We start from the raw sequence: 12875 nt of genomic DNA, 5'->3' as shown, positions 1-12875 counted from the left end.
TGCTTTAAAAAAAAACCCCAGCTCTAAAAGACATGCATAAAAGGTATGGCATGAAAATATATACTGCTGATTTGCTAGTGATAGTTTCAAACTGTAGAAGCATTGTCATACCATTATTAATGTATAACAATATACCATTAGCAAACTACCAATAATCTAAACAAGGTAATAAAGAATAATAGTAATAGACAAAACATCAAAGGAAGATGACGACACCAAAAAGCTAACATGTAACAATCACCAGCACTTTGAGAAAAGTTAAGTCAGAAAACTAAAATAACTTTATACTCACCCTCCTAGAGATTCTTAACTCTAATCTTACATCTTAACGAAGCCCTATCCCTTACCATGTCCTGAAAAAAGTTAAAGACTAGCAAATCATGGCTAATATGTTCGTCCCAAGTTAGGTTGGGTCGGCCTCTATCCATCTTCCCCTCCACAATGAGGGGCTCCATGCATCTAAACGGTGTTGTCATCTGTCTCCTCTTCATATGTCTAAACCATCTCAATTTCTCATCTCTAATTTTATCTGCAATACCAGTGACCCATAATATATCTCGTACTCTGATTTCTTATCTGATCCAATCATGTATGCCTACATCCATATAATCATCCTAATCTTTGTTATCTCTAGCTTACATGTTTGTATCTGCTTAATGACCCAACAATCTGTTAAGATAACATAGTTGGTCAAACTGTAACCCTATAAATTTTCCCTGTTAATGTAGAATGAAACCTTTTTTTAGCACAATACCCCTATGACTGCTCTCTACCTACACCATCATGCCTGGACGCGATGTATTACGCTATCACTTTGTACAAACGATTCTAAATACTTGAACCTGGTTGAGCGCGAAATCACTTGGCCTTCGAGCGTGATTTGTATATCGTCATCATCATCTTTTGCCCCATTGTAATTATAGTGAAGGTATTTAGTCTTATAGAGACATCCATATACCCTTCATAGAGACTAATTGAACCCTTGTCTCTAGAAATGTTCACTACTCCTATAGCTTAACTTTGAGCGTAATTTATACTTCCTCAACATCTATGCGTTATTCACAAATATACAGGCAATTATTATATCAAACTAACTCTATGTATAGTTTAAATATTTAATATTTGTCAAAAGTGTATATTATAAAACTGAGCCTAACATTTGACGTCTCTTACCATCACTAAAATTTCTGTTTCTCAATGGTTTTAACTGGCTCACTTATTCTATAACTACTCTTACCTGAGCATACTTAATGATGGAGATCTTCTTTCATTCACTATGAAGAGGTAGGTCCCAGCAGAGCCCAGTTGGACCCGCAAGACTAACCTTGAACAGGGACGTCTGCGCAATGACCAACTGCTCCAGCAGGACCCACCATGCTCAAAGAACCTTACACGCAGTACGCCAGCTGTACCCGCAGGGAAAGCCTCCCAATGGTGAAGTACCCCGCCTGTTCCCGCAGCTGCGGATACAAGCCATCAGGGAAGGCTACCCGCACTAACAGCAAGGCTACACGCACAAGGTATTCGTTACTTCAGTAGTCACATGAAGGAATGAGCAAGGCGGGAACACTCCCGCCTAAATGAGCCAGTCCGTATGCTTCTGGAAGGTCTTTCGTACTATACCTACTAAGGTATGGGCGGAACAGACAGTTTGACCAGAGCAGCCCATGAACTAATCACAGGGTGACAGCTCACCGACAACAATACGAGGAGGAGCACCCTCTAGTACTGTTTGTCACTATTAGCCGCTGCCTACTCACCAACCCTTACGATGGAACGTGCGCAGCCTACAGTTGGTGGAACAGTGCGTAGCCGGCAGTAAAGGAACAGTATACAGCCGACCTTATTACTGTTGGCCGTAACCTATCCACCAACCAGCACGGCCTGTGCATAGTCCACTGTTGGTAGAACAGGAATACTATTCAGCCGGCTGTACCTGCTTGGAAACCTACCTTCGGCTATAAATACTCAACACCTTGGAATGGTAAGGACATCATCCGATATCTCAATCTTATCTAGCAATCTCTTAATATACACTTATATTCAGAGCAATATAGTCTGATTCTCACGCCGGAGGGTGGTCACAAGGAGGAACCCCCCCTTCTCAGTGACGAGCTTACGGTGTCTGTTTTGCAGGTCTCTAGAAGAACAACCTTCTCAGCTGGACCTCATCCCCGTGGGAAACATTACTTAACCCCCAGATTATCTATAATCTGTCCAGGGTTCACTTAGTGTTTCTTCATTGGCGCCATCCGTGCATAAAAGCTAGAACTAATTTAGTTTTTCAAAATTTCTGAAGAAATGGTTAACGTTACTCCGGTCCCAAGGCCAGTAACCGACCAAGAAACCCCGGTAACTACAACCCCAGCAACTGGGGGGAACACCGGCGGTTATACAAATCTTACGAACACTACCCCGACTACCCAAGCCGGGGCAAGTGCAGTAAATATTCCACTGGGGTTCACTGATGCCCAGTTGGAAAGACGAACAAGGGTCCCTCGCCAAACACTAGATCAAGTGAAGGCGTGGGCCGAAGCACGTCAAAGAGAGTTCCAAGCTGAATTGGATGAACGCTTGCGTTCAGTTCAACAGGCTGACGAATTCGGCAGTACTCGCCAACACCTCAATATGAACAGTGAGTGCGAGTACTCAGACGACGAGAGGGAGGAATCCGATACCGACGCAAACCCTCGCCATAAGGCGAAAGGGAAGCGTAAGGAAACGGACTTCCAACCAAAAAGGAATTTTGGGGAAGCTTTTAAACTAACAAATGCGGAGAGAAACCCGCGTGACTTCTCCAAAACCTTTAGACCAACTGCTACAAATGCAGGAAAGTCAAAATTCGCAAGGGACATTGCGGAAGCAATCGCCCCGAGAAGTGCCAAACAAATGTCAAACATTGGCACTTACGATGGTCTATCCGACCCAGACGACCATTTGAACAGGTTCATTGCGGGGGCTACCGTCAGCAACTGGACGGAACCCACGTGGTGTTACATGTTCCAGATGACTCTGGTCGGAGCGGCCAGGGCATGGTTCGATCGTTTACCGGTCCACCACATATATGACTGGGCGGACTTTCAGAATAAGTTCAGCCAGCACTTCAGCCAACAGAGGAAATACACTGAAGAACAGTGGACGATCCTCAACTGCGTTAGAGAGGAGGATGAATCTTTACTAGACTTCATCACCCGCTTCAACTCCAAAAAGCTAAGTCTCGGCAACATAAGTGAAGATCTGGTTCGCGCCGCTTTCATCCAAGGCGCCGAATACCCAGAGCTTATCCGCACATTGACGGGTAAGGATGGCATGCCATCAACATGGGATGCCATCATGACGGCGGCAAAGCGCTTTGCGGAGACGGAAAAGCAACTGGGAAGGGATCTTCCCCAGAGTACACACCTCTACACGTAGAGGACAAGAGAGAACAATGTTCGGATCGCCCGGCAAAACAAAAAGAGGAAGCTAGGTATCTGGCAGTCAAGGGTAAACTTTGACACCTCATCCAGCTCTCACCCTCTTGTTGGCGGAAGAAATCACACACACCCTTCAAGCCAAAAGCACCGATGGACGCCACTCACTAAAAGCGTCACGGAGATATTTGCTACTGAAAAGCTACCATGGCCAAAAGCTCCAATGATCCGGCAAAGACCTAATGCGGATCAGAGCAAATCATGTGACTTCCACGGGACAAAAGGTCATGGTACGGAAGAGTGTACATCCTTGAAGGATATTGTTGAAGCATTCGTCAAGGATGGAAGACTGGCACACCTGGTGGCATCAATCAAGAAAGGAGGACGGAACGACAACCGGTACCGAGGCAACGGACGAAAGCCCGTTGACATCAGCATCAACATGGTTCATGGTAATATTAGAGGAAGAAAAAGGCGAACGATAGAACCATGTGCGTGGAAGGAAGCTGAGGTGCGCTTCCCGCGAGTGCCAGGAGGACCCAGCAAAGAAGGCCCTATCATCATCAAAAGCCAGCTGGGGCACTACATCACCTCCCGCACTCTTGCTGACAACGGCGCCTCGTCAACGGTGATGTACAGGCAGTTCTTCGACAAGCTAGATGACGAAGACAATGAGCGCCTGGAAACGATCTGCGCATCGATGGAAGGGTTTGATGGCAGCACAAACACCCCCCTGGGCATCCTATCTTTCCCCGTCACTCTTACGGATGGGAAACACTCCCGCACAGAAGATGTGGACTTTGTCGTGATGAGGAAGCCACACCACACATACGACATTCTCTTCGGGAGAGACGGGATGGCAAGATTCAACGCCGTGGTATCCTCAGTCCACGGCATGATGGGATGGCCAACAGCTGAGGGTGTAGCGATGATCACCGGCATTCCCCAGGTATGCATCGCATCTGTCTCATCTAAACCCAAACCAAAGATGGCTAAACCAACCATCACCGAACCAGAAAGATGGGCCTTCAACGGCAAGTACCCGGACCAGGCCGTCACCATTGGCCCAACAATTGTTGATCCCACACGCACCTTACTTAAGCGCTTATTACAGAGGAACGCCGACATCTTCGCGTGGACACCAGCTGACATGACTGGTGTACCCCGGAGTAAGGCAGAGCATAAGCTCAAATGCGATCCGGCTGTCACGCCGATCGTACAAAAGCGCAGAGTAATGGGGCCAGAACAAACTAACGCGTGTAGAACCCAAGTCAAGGAACTCCTTGACGCAGGCATCGTACGCGTTAGTAGATATCAAACTTGGGTTGCAAATCCCGTTATGGTACCGAAGAATGACAAACAATGGCGCATGTGCATAGATTTCAAGGATTTGAACAAAGCATGCCCCAAAGATTGTTATCCGTTACCTGAAATTGATCTTAAGGTGGATTCGTTGGCACCATTCCGCCTTAAATGCTTCCTGGACGCGTATAAGGGGTACCATCAAATCCACATGGCCGTTGATGATCAGGACAAAACCGCTTTTCGGACGCCCGACGGCACATTTTGTTATCAAATGATGCCATTCGGACTTAAGAATGCCGGGTCCACATACCAACGCCTGATGGACAAAGAGTTTCATTCCCAAATTGGGAGGAACTTGGAAGTCTACATGGATGACTTGGTCATCAAAAGCCCTGACCCAGAAGCGATGTTGAAAGACATCGAAGAAACTTTCAACACGCTCAGGAAGATAAACATGAAGCTCAACCCGAGCAAGTGTGCCTTTGGAATGGAAGAAGGGAAGTTCTTGGGGGTCATCGTCACTAAAGATGGCTTCAGAGCGAACCCTGAAAAGGTCGAAGCCATTATCAAAATGGAATCACCTACTACCATCAAACAGGCTCAGACACTGAATGGACGACTAGTGGCACTTAATCGCTTTCTGGCAAACCACGCGGATAAGTCGTTTCCATTCGTGTCAACATTGAGAAACTGTTTAAAGAAAACGCACTTCCGCTGGACACCAGAAGCGGAAGCAGCTTTTCAGGAGATTCGGTCACGCTTGATCGAACTCCCAACGCTGACAGCACCAAAAGCGGGAGAGGAATTAATCCTATACCTTTCCGCAACTGATAGAGCAACCGGGGCAGTCCTGCTAGTAGAACGAAAAGGCATCCAAATGCCAATCTACTATGTTAGCCGTGTCCTAACAGACGTAGAAACCCGGTACTCTACCCTAGAAAAATTAGTCTTAGCACTGATACACGCTTCACGCAGGCTAAGACGATATTTCCAGGGTCACCCAATCACCATTCTCTCCAACTTCAAACTTGCAAACGTTCTAGGCAAACCCGAGTTATCGGGACGCCTAGCCAAATGGGCAATTGAGTTGGGGGAATACGCGATAAAGTATAAGCCAAGACCAGCCATAAAAGGCCAGGTTCTGGCCGACTTTATTGCAGAAGTGCCCGCATCGCGGGAAAAAGAGTGCCAGGAAGAGGCTCAACCCTCTCCAGCACAAGACATCAATGATGTCTGGCGACTCTACACTGATGGAGCAGCCAGTAACGAGGGTTCAGGCGCAGGGCTAAAGCTAACCAACCCAGCAGGCCAAGAATACACTTACGCTATTCGACTGGATTTTCCAAGTACGAATAACGAAGCCGAATATGAGGCATTCTTGGCTGGGCTGAGAATTGCGCGTAAGATGGGGGTGAAAAACTTGGAAGCCCACGTGGATTCCATGTTGGTAGCCAATCAAATCAACGGGACGTACACGGCCGTGAACGACACAATGGCCCTGTACCTCGCACAAGCAAAATCCCTTATGCGCGATTTCAATGACTGCAAAGTCATACACGTCAAGCGAAGTGAAAACAAATCTGCGGATGCGTTAAGCAAGCTTGCATCATTAGCCTTCACCCACCTGGAAAGGATATCCGCATTGAACTCCTCGAGACACCCTCGGTCCCGCACAAGGAAATTTGTGTCATCCAAACAGGCACGGAAACGTGGATGACACCAATAATAAAATACCTTGCGGCAGGTACACTACCGGAGTCCAAAACACAGGCAAGAAAACTACGCTGTAAAGCACTGAATTATCAACTCATCGATGACATCCTTTACAGACGTAACTTTCTTGGCCCACTCTTAAGATGCGTGGACAACCAAGATGCTGACTACCTCCTAAGGGAAGTACACGAAGGCATCTGTGGAGTACACGCAGGTCCCCGCGCTGTTGTAGCCAAGCTAAACAACGCGGGATACTTTTGGCCGGGGATGCATACGGATGCACTGGCATACATCAGAAAATGCAGGTCTTGCCAGCTTTACGCACCCAACACGCACCGCCCGAAGAATGAACTTGTTCCAGTCACTTCTTCATGGCCATTTCAGAAGTGGGCCATCGATGTGACAGGCCCATTTCCTACAGCAGCAGGAAATGTTCAATTCCTTGTGGTAGCCATCGACTACTTCACCAAGTGGATAGAAGCAAAACCTCTAGCCCAAACAACCGCAAAACATATCAAAAAATTTATTTGGGAATTTATTATTTGTCGTTTTGGACTTCCACAGAATTTGGTGAGCGATAACGGCACCAACTTTGCTGACAAGAAGCTACAACAGTGGCTGAAAGAACTTCAAATCACCCACACCTTTACCTCAGTGGCACACCCGCAAGGTAATGGTGAGGTGGAAAGAGCAAACAAGAGCATCGTCGAAGGCATCAAGAAAAGACTCTTGGAACACAGATCCGGCTGGGTGGACGAGCTTCCGCACGTCCTTTGGGCAAACAGAACGCTGAAGAAAGCCAGTACGGGAGAAACCCCGTTCAGCCTCACTTATGGCACTGAAGCCATGGTCCCAGTCGAGATTGGTTTACCCTCACCAAGGGTCTTGATTCAGCCAGAAGACAATGATGCGGAAAGACGGTTGGATCTTATGCTGACCGAGGAACGCAGAGACTTAGCCGCAGTGCGTGAAGAGAACTACAAGCGACAAATGCAAAGGTACTACAACACGCGGGTAAAACTCTGCAACTTCAATGAAGGAGACTACATACTGCGTAACAACGAGGCTTCGAACCAAGAACGCCCAGGAAAGCTGGCCCCGGCCTGGGAAGGGCCATACATTGTCAAAGAAGTCCTGGGAAAGGGCGCATACCGGCTCGAAAGGCTCGATGGCACTCCTATCCCAAGAACATGGAATGGAGCTCAATTACGCAAATGTTATATGTAGATCAATTCCAAACTTGTAAAGAAAAGGCCTAGAGCCACTTCTAATGGAAATGATTCTCCTTTCATAATGTGTTAAACTTTACCTTTATACTTATGAACTTCCCACACTGGTGCCGGTATTCACCGCATAAATGGGGAAGAAGTAAGTCGTTACGTGTGGAAGGCGGCAAAACCCGCATAAACACAACGCTAAAGAATAAGGAAAACCTACACGCAGGTCAGATGTAAGTAAAGTTTAGCCATCCTTGTAAGTGCAAGTGACGGTCTTACCCGCACAATCACGAACAAGGAAGCAAAACTTCAACTTATCTACCACGTTCAAAGGTTATCCTAAAAAAGGATGAGGAAAACCTACACGCAGGTCAGGTATGGGTAAAGTTTAGCCATCCTACTAAGTGCAAGTGACGGTCCTACCCGCACAATCACGAAAGAGGAGGCAAAACTTCACACCTATTATCTACCACGTTCAAAGGTTAACTTATTCTAAAACACTTGGAAAATTGCTAATTCAAACTAAAGTATGCAAGTCATATAACGTTTATAAAGCAAGGAATCCAATGGAAGAAGCGGTCTTAGCCGCACAAAGATTTATATTTCATAAATATTCGTTACAAGAATGGCCGGGTAACTACCCGCCTACAAGAAAGTAAATCTATACAAACTAAATCTATCCTAGCAGCGGGAAGGGATCTTCAGGATCAGGCTTCAGGGCCACTTCCACTTGGACCAGCGCCGTCAGTTGAGCGTGGCGATTCAAGGAAAGCCTTAAGGATAGCTAGCCCATCATTAGCAGCAGCAACTTCATTCACCTTCTCCACCACCGGATGCGGGAAGGCAGCATACTGGTTCACTGCTTGGTCGTAAATAGCTTCAGTATCCACATTATACAAAGGGAAGTTGGAAGGCGGGACGCCTTTCTCAACGAACCCTAGACCAAGCAGGAAGCCGGCCTTTTCCCCATCCTCATGAGAAGCGTTGAGGGCTGCGCTCATAGCATCGTCGTAAGATGTCTCTGAGAAGACCCGATGCACAACCTACAAAGAAAAATACAAGTGTCAGAACCTTTTCTATTTATAAGGAAAAGCGTGAAGACATCAAGTTAGACTTACCTGAGACAACGCTTCTCGAAGAAGCCATTCCTTGGCAACCAGAGCTTCTTGGAGGGCTGCTTGAGCTTGGGTACAGGCGCGTTCGGCTTCACTTTTATTAAGGTTGGCAAGCAACACTTCCTTTGCAGCAGCCTCTTCGACGCCCTTTAGCTTCCGCTCAGTATGGTCAAGCACGCCCCTCTGGTCCAGGATCTCTTGAAACTTCTTCGCGTCCTCCATCGCCAAGGCATCATGAGCCTGCTGGAGAGCCTCTAATTTGGCTTTAAGCTCTTCATTCTCCACGCGTAGAGGCTCGGCAACAGCTTCAGCCTTGGTGGCCCTCTCGGTTGCGTTCCTCGCAGTCTCCTTAGCCAGCCGAAGCTGTTCATTAACAGCTTGGGCAGCCTTGGAACGGGCCTCGAGTCGTGCCTGAACTTCAACCTCAAGGGCCTTGAAGGCCTTCTCCTTTTCCGCAGCTACAGCGGAAAGCCTTTGGTTCTCCTCCCGGATGGCCCGCGCCTGAGCAACTTCTTTAAGGCGAGCTGCTTTTAACTTGTCGTTTTCACGACAAAGCAGCTCGACGCGCGGCTGCATCCGAGCTAGGAGAACCCGAAGCTCATTGGTTAGCCTACCCTCCTGGTAGCTAGCCATGGCTTCCCCCAACGCACCACTAGGAGCAGCGTGACGAGCCCATTCCACGCACTCCACAGGGGTGCGAAGGGTTGTTCCTCGGCGAATGTTCCATCGTGGAACATACACTTCATTGGAATCCGACACTGCAAAAAACATAGAGCAGTTAGGAAAAGATGATAAAGAAAATATATATAAAAGGGCCAAAGGAACCCTACGCACCTGTAGGGTCAATAACTGGCCGATAGCCGCCGAACCCATCACCTGAACCCAAAGGAAATCCATCCAAGAGGTCAGGCAGATGGGAAGGTGGCAAAGATTGGCGAGAAGCCCCATGCGTACCTGATGGATCGGCAGTCGTTGCCGATAGCGGGGGCATCGTAGCAGCCGCCGCGGTGGCCGCCGCAGTCGCCGCCGCGGAATCCGCAGCAATTGTAACCGCCGGCTCAGTGAAAGATGCTGTAAAAATCGCACTCACTGCCGGCGGTGACGTCATCTCGGCTGGAACAGTCGGCTCAAAAGAGTGAGCGACTGAACCAGCGGAAGCAGGCGCAGGCGCCTGGGTCGACGCCTCAGGTAGGCTGACCAAGCCTACCGTCATTGGCGGAGAGGTACAAATCGGCGCCTCACCCTGGAATGCATCAACATCCACGCCTGCGTAAAGAAGAAAAGTGTTAAAAGATTAAACTATGAAGATAAAAGCTAAAGGAAAGTTGTACTTACGGGTTTTCTTGAGCCTAAAGGTACGGAGAGGCGGGGACGGACCCGATGGAGCCGGCCTCTTCGCGCCGGTCACCGTCGTCTTCTTCGGCTCTCCGGAGGTGACAGTCGCAACCTCCGAAGCGGTGGTCTTATCACCACCGGGATTCCCAGCCACCTCTTCGCTCTCGGTCTCTGAATCAGACCGAGGCGCCGGATCGGCAGTGGAGGCCTTCTCTTTCCCCTTCCCGCCGGCAGCCTTCTTCTTCCGCACCAACGGAGGACCATCTGCGGATTCCTCATCAGAACATACGATTAGAGGAAATCCAGCAGAGGTTTCAACATTGAGGGGTCGAGGGTCGAATAACGCCTTACCTGGCCGACGGGCGCTAAGGATCTCATGGCCTAGCGGATAGACCTCCACGAACCGATCCGCCGTTTGTTCTAGGATGGGCAACTCGTTCTCGTCTAGAGCGCGAGTATCCATCCGGGCGGGACCATCAGCCTCCCGCGGATTAAGGAGCGACTGCAGGTCGTTCCCCTCTGAAATAAATAGGAAAGAAGTTAGAAGAAATTCGAAATCAACAAAAGGGAAAAAGGCATACCGTAAGGAACAGAGTTCGAACCGTATTCGAGGACGATTGGAATCTTGCGCGCATCAGCCTCCTTCCACACCCGGCTCATCCCCAGCATCACCATCCCGGACTCCGAAAACCGGTAAACCGGAGATTGGACCCGAGATATCTTAGCAAACCATTCCGCCTCCTGGTAGCTGGAGGCGTGAAGGCTGGGAAGTGCTTGCCCGTTCTTGAATTTCATGGCAATGGGGATGGCGCGAGCGGATATGAAGAAAAACTCCCTCTTCCACGCGCGAAGACTGCGCTCGGTCGCACGGATCTTTAAACCCTTAATCCGGGTTGTCAACGTGTACCACCCCTGGATGCACCTCCAAGTGTAGAAGGTCATCAGGCGGTCAACATAGGGCTCAACGCCCAGTATCCGGCACACCCACTCAAAGTGGCGAATCTTGGCGATCGCCATGGGGTGCAACTCGGTCAAATGAACACCGTGCCTCTCAAGGACACGGTAAACAAACTTTGTCAACGGGAACCTAAGATTCCCATAGACAAAGAATGCAGCATAAACCCCGATCTTGCCTCTGGGGGCATCGTACACGGTCTGATGGGGTTCAGGAAACTCAGGCTCGAGAGATTCGAGCATGAACTTCCTGACAACATACCGGTACAGATCGCCAGGCAGAGCACACTGGCACTCGCCAGCAGTACTCTTGTCATCAGCTGTGGATTCAACATCACGAGACATCTTGTGAAGGAAAGAAGAAAGCGATTTCGAGAGAATGCTTGCCTGAAAAGGATGAGTATTCGCCGGAAATCGCTTAAAAGATGAAGAGAAGATTGAAAGTGTGGATTACAAAGAACCCTCTCCCCCTTTATATACTAATCGCAATTAATGCGATGAAATTAATGCGGAGGAGAGAGAAAACGAAGGTGCAATGAAACTATGACACGTGGCAAAAAGCAAGCTGGCAACAGCTGTTGACAGGACGCATACCATTAATTTCGCGGCCACGCGCCCGAAAAATCGCGCCCACGCGCCTGAAAAAGCGTCTGGAATGACCATGTACTGTCACGTCACCATAACTTCCTGCACGTCCTGACACAGTCAGAAGAAACCGTCGCACGACGTTTCAGATGTTTGGACTGTTCCTATCTTTCCACCAACTCTTCGAATTTCGAAATTCAAAATTCAAAAAGATTCAAAAGTAAGCGGGAAAATACCCCTTACCTTGGCAACCAAGTAACCATAAGACGGGTGCGGGTACAGTGTCAAGGCAAAACCCTTCACATACTTAGCACCCGCAGGGAATTGACGCCAGGAATACCTTGGAAATAAAGTAACCGTAAGACAAGTGCGGGTACAGTGTCAAGGCAAAACCCTTCACATACTTAGCACTCTGCAGGGAATTCAAACCAAGAAGGATCTTCCGGGCCATGCTTGCGGAAACGGGAATAACATCCCCGCATGACGGGAACGTCGAGAACTATATTGTTTGAAACTCCAAGATGGAATTGGTGGTTTTAGCATAATTGATCACTATGTTGAAAACTACCAACACCCCATGGAGAATCCACACAAATGGGACTCAACGCTCCTGACGTTCGAGGAGGTTACAAACCTACCCGCTTCATACCCAGAGATCAAGCAGAAAAGTCGGGAATTTCTGCGTGACATCAGGAAAACCGCGGGAAGAATCACCACGGAAAACCTAAAAACTAAACCCTTTTCAAAACCCCTTGCTAAGTCCAAAAGTTCACCTCACTTATTAATAATTCATGAGAAGAACATTGGACTGGGGGGACTTGAAGAGGTAGGTCCCAGCAGAGCCCTGTTGGACCCGCAAGACTAACCTTGAACAGGGACGTCTGCGCAATGACCAACTGCTCCAGCAGGACCCACCATGCTCAAAGAACCTTACGCGCAGTACGCCAGCTGTACCCGCAGGGAAAGCCTCCCAATGGTGAAGTACCCCGCCTGTTCCCGCAGCTGCGGATACAAGCCATCAGAGAAGGCTACCCGCACTAACAGCAAGACTACACGCACAAGGTATTCGTTACTTCAGTAGTCACATGAAGGAATGAGCAAGGCGGGAACACTCCCGCCTAAATGAGCCAGTCCGTATGCTTCTGGAAGGTCTTTCGTACTATACCTACTAAGGTATGGGCGGAACAGACAGTTTGACCAGAGCAGCCCATGAACTAATCACAGGGTGACAGCTCACC

This window comes from Bidens hawaiensis, unplaced genomic scaffold (assembly GCF_021521415.1).
Source record: "Bidens hawaiensis isolate Kalapana, Puna unplaced genomic scaffold, B.hawaiensis_p1.1 tig00001206_1, whole genome shotgun sequence".
Lineage (NCBI taxonomy): Eukaryota > Viridiplantae > Streptophyta > Magnoliopsida > Asterales > Asteraceae > Bidens > Bidens hawaiensis.
Note: the sequence above shows the minus strand (reverse complement) of the source record.